The 4724-nt window shown below is 37.9% G+C and overlaps 1 non-coding gene across 1 annotated transcript; it reads right to left on the bottom strand.

Annotated features, from left to right (window-relative positions):
• Positions 1–4202: 4202 nt before the first annotated feature.
• TRNAG-UCC lies at positions 4203–4275 on the bottom strand. Its single transcript has one exon. It is a non-coding gene; the product is annotated as a tRNA-Gly (tRNA).
• Positions 4276–4724: the final 449 nt, after the last annotated feature.

Here is a 4724-nt window from a genome sequence, read left to right as displayed (position 1 = left end):
CTATATGAGGTATAAAAAATACGTCTTTATTTTCACGCAAAATAGTACTCTTTGACTCCAAACTTTGAGGTATTTCCTTTTTCAACAACTGATCTAGGGACTTCCCTGGAAGTACAGTGGTTAAGACTTCACCCTCCCATTGTAGGGGGCACAGGTTTGATCCCTGGTCAGGGAACCTGCATGCCGGCACGGTGTGGCAAAAAAAAAAAAAAAAAAAAGCAAAAACTACTGATCCCATTGTTTTTATTATTCTCACACTCAGAAGTTGAATTCCTCTTTTTCTGTAATCCAAAAGCAGGCTTGGCACCAAAGAGAAGTCTGGGACATAATCTATCTGTTTCCAATTTCTGGGAGAGAGTGAATCACTGCATTTCTATTGCAACACAGTCTACTCTATTATTTTCCAGAGTTACTCAACTACACATTTTTGAACTTCCTGAATACCCCCAGGAGATGATAAAAAGGAAATCAAGAAAGATATTCCTTTTACATCTCCAGAGCCATTTACACATTTTACCTTATTTTTCTCCTAAGATATTTTAAAACTGTTTTGACTGTACCCTTATTCTCTGTGTATTTATAGAGATTAAGTTTTTTGCCCTGAGTTACAGGATACTAAGTGATGGAGCTGTGGTTTTTAACCCTGGTATTCTGAATTAATACATTCTATTGGTTCATAGAAGTTGTTTAAAAAGTAAAAGTCATAATTAATTTTCTTTGTTTTTATATGTTTATAGAGATTATTACAAAGTGTTCTGTTCAATTGAGTTTCTAAGAACATGATCTGGCTTGAGAGAAATGAAGAAACAGGAAATTGTGGGAGATCTTTGCCTCTTTCTCCACCACAACTGTAGCCAGAGGGGCCCCAGGACAAAGAGGCCGTCCCTGCCATCTGCTCCCCCAGCTAACTGATTCCAACAACCTGAAAGCATGCAGAGACATCTGTGTCCAAGGATGTTAAATTAGTTGTAAATCAGTGTTTGATTTGTATTCTGATAAAAATTCTGGAAATAAAAGATTAAAATAAACATCCAAAATATTTAAAAATACTATGCGATTTCAAAAATATAGGACATCTGTGATAAATATTGCAGGAAGAATTCAATGGTGGAGGTAGAAATCCTTTTGAGAGTCTATTTAGGGATGATTTCATATTCAGTAACACGGCTAAGTAGGTAATGTTTTGTGGTAAACCTGCATTTTTTGTTTTTTGATTTTTTTAAGACTTTTTTTGAGGTTTGTTTTTAAAGAAACTGCATACATCATTAGGGACAAACAGTAATTTAAATACCATGCAGTTTCTGTATGTACAAAACCTAGGCCATAGAGATCCAGTTTAATTTGTATTCTGTTTACACTGTCTTCCTCATGCAGCTGTTGTCTGTTAAAGCAGAACACAGGAGAGTGCTCTGATACAAAGACAAGCTATGTACAGACACCCGGGAAGCAAAAGCCTGCATTTTTATTTGTCTTCTTTGAACTTTTAAGACTTTTTTAGGAACGGAAGGGGCCTCCATGTGGAAGCAGAAGCAGATTGCAGGATGTCTTTTCTCCGCCTTCATTGGGCTTCCAGTGTTGGGGAGTGCATTTACTTCTTTTGAGTCAAGATTCACTCTATTTGAGTCAAGCTTCACTCTATTTGAGTCCCTAGAACACAGGAGCTGCAGTTTATCATCTTCTACCACATTTGGTGGCAAAATTATGGGCAACTTCATAATCTATATGTATTAACTATATTTTCTTATTTTCTGTATTCTGGATGCTCTGTTGTCTGGGGCCTGGCTGACCCAAGAGAGACTCCCAGGGCTAAGCTAATTTCTAGAGTTAGTAAACTGCTCCCCTGTGAGCCTGCCTTTCATATGTAAACCAACCAATCCAGAGCGTATACTCCAGATCACCTCCACTATCAGGCTTTTATTAAACTCCAGGAGGCAATATTTCTCTGCCCTTATCATCCCAGGGCCAAGTACCAGAAAACTAGAGATAGCCTCCAACCCCCAGAGCCCACTGAAATTATTCAAACCAGCCAGTGCTAATCCTGCTTATGCTCCCTTGTCTTGCCTTCTCCAAAGAAACCACAGTAAAGACTTCTGTCTATGCTTTCCTCTTCCTCCTTCTGCCTCCTGACCCACCCTGGTGCTTTCCTGTGTGGTCCTTCACGGCATGGTGTGTCCCCCCTCCTCTTGGGATCTGTTATCCTCACCACGTGTGAATAATACTAAAACCCACATTTCAAAACATTATACCAATATCTACTGAAAAGGTCATGCTAAAATAATCACAATAAAGAAAGAGCAGTTAGTCATGGAAGCAACCTAAATGCTCATTGACAGATAAATGGATAAAGAAGATGTGGTACATATATACAATGGAATATTACTCAGCCATAAAAAGGAACGAAACTGGGTCATTTGTAGAGACGTGGATGGACCTAGAGACTGTCATACAGAGTGAAGTAAGTCAGAAAGAGAAAAACAAATATCGTATAGTAACGCATATATGTGGAATCTAGAAAAATGGTACAGATGAACTGGTTTGCAAGGCAGAAATAGAGACACAGATGTAGAGAACAAATGTATGGACACAAAGGGGGGAAAGCAGTGGCTGGTGGGAATGGTGGTGTGATGAATTGGGAGATTGGGATTGACATGTATACACTGATGTGTATAAAATTGATGACTAATGAGGACCTGCTGTATAAAAAAATAAAATTAAATTTAAAAAAATAAAATGGCAAAAAAAAAGAAAAGAAAGAGCAATTAAAGTCTTTGACAAGGACAGGCAGACGAAGAAGCAGGTGAAGATTGCTCCCAGAGAGGGCGGAATGTCCTGCTTTCCAGCCAATCAAAATGTTCTCAAAAGCCCCTGGATCTAAGCCCCTGCTATAGTAAGTTTAAGATTTTTATATGAGTGGGGTTGGATAGGAGTGGAAGCTTACTATCTCAGGGGACTCAATATTTAGAGATAATCATGGAAAATATAACCATAAAATCATAAAATATGTTAAGTGGTATATATGTAAAATTTAATATTTAGGACTGTTTATCTTTTGAATCACTTAAGTAAAAGTTGAAAAATGGTAAATCTTTTTTCTGTATACACAGTTTTTTTAGAGCAACTTAAGGTTTAAAGAACAATTGAGGAGAAATTATGGGGAGTTCCTATATACCCTCCCCTCCATCTCCTAGTTTCCCCTATTATTAACATATTGAATTAGTCTGGCATATTTGTTATGACTGATAAACCAATACTCATACACTATTATTAACTAAAGTCCACAGTTTATAATAGGGTTCACTCTTTGTGTCATACAGTTATTCAGGGTTTGGCAAATACATAATAGCCACCATTATAGCATCATACAAAATAGTTTCACTGCCCTAAAAATGCCTGTGTTTCAACTACTCATCTCTCCCTCATTCTGCCAGAAATTTGGCAACCACTGATCTTTCTACTGTTTACATAATTTTCCTTTATCAGAAAAGGAATAGTTGTCATATAGTTGGAATTACACAGTATGTAGCTTTTTCACACTGGCTTCTTTCACTTACCAATATGTATTTAAGGTCTGCCATGTCTTTTCATGGCTTGCTAGCTCATTTCTTTTGATCTTTAAATAATATTCCATTGCATGGCTGTTTATTCCAGCTTGTTAAACCAGTTTGTTTATTCATTCACCTATTAAAAAAATGTCTCAGTTGCTCCTGAATTTTGGCAGGTATGAATTAAGCTGCTATAAACATTTGTGTGCAGGTTTTTGTGTGGACATAAGACTCAACTTATTTGGGTAAATACCTAGGTGAGTGATTGCTTGAATTCATGGTAAGGTAATGTTTTGCTTTGTAAGAAAATGCCAAACTGTCTTCCAAAGTGGCTGTACTATTTTACATTTCCATCAACAATTGCATTGTTATTTTAATTTGCATTTCTTTAATTAATCGCCAATATTCATTCATCAGTAAATAATTATTCACCTATTATGTGGCAGGCTGTCATAGGCACTAAGGATAGAGCAGCAAACAAAACAGACAAAATTGGCTCTCCCTCTGGAGTTGACATTCTAGTAACAACATACAAATATAAACAAATTCCTAACTAGCATGTTAGATGGTAAAAAGCACTATGTAGAAAAGTAAAAGTGTATGTATGTGGGGTTAACTTTTTTTTTTTTGGCTGCACCACGAGGCATGTGGGATCTTAGCTTCCCCGATCAGGGATCGAACCCGTGCCCCCTGCAGTGGAAGTGCAGAGTCTTAACCACTGGACCATCAGGGAAGTCCTAGGTTAGCTTTAATTATAGTGGTCAGGGAAGGGCTCACTGAGAGGTGACATATGAGCAAGGGACCTAAAGGAGGTGAAAGAGAGCTATGCAAATAGCTGGAGAAAGAGGGTTCCAACCAGATGGGACAGCAATGCAAAGGGCCTCAGGCAGAGCCCCTCACCCCATCCCCTGCCCCATAGTGTTCAAAGAATAGCAAAGGCTAGTGTGACCTCATGGGACTAAGAGTGAAGACAGGAAGAGGGGTGACAGAATGTCATGTAAGGCCTTGTAGACTATAGAAACTTTGGTTTTTAGTCAGAAATGAAGTTATTGGAGGTTATAAGTGTGTATAAAATGGCATGAAAAAGAGTGGTCAGCTTGACCAGGAGAGTTTGGGGAATAAACTTTTCATGGAAACCCTCAAAGGAAGACAAAAGTAGTTTCATAAGTCTTCTAAGTTAGA

This window comes from Monodon monoceros, unplaced genomic scaffold (genome assembly GCF_005190385.1).
Source record: "Monodon monoceros isolate NGI ecotype Baffin Bay Population unplaced genomic scaffold, NGI_Narwhal_1 Super_Scaffold_15, whole genome shotgun sequence".
Classification (NCBI taxonomy): domain Eukaryota; kingdom Metazoa; phylum Chordata; class Mammalia; order Artiodactyla; family Monodontidae; genus Monodon; species Monodon monoceros.
Note: the sequence above shows the minus strand (reverse complement) of the source record. Positions and strands in the feature narration are given on the sequence as shown.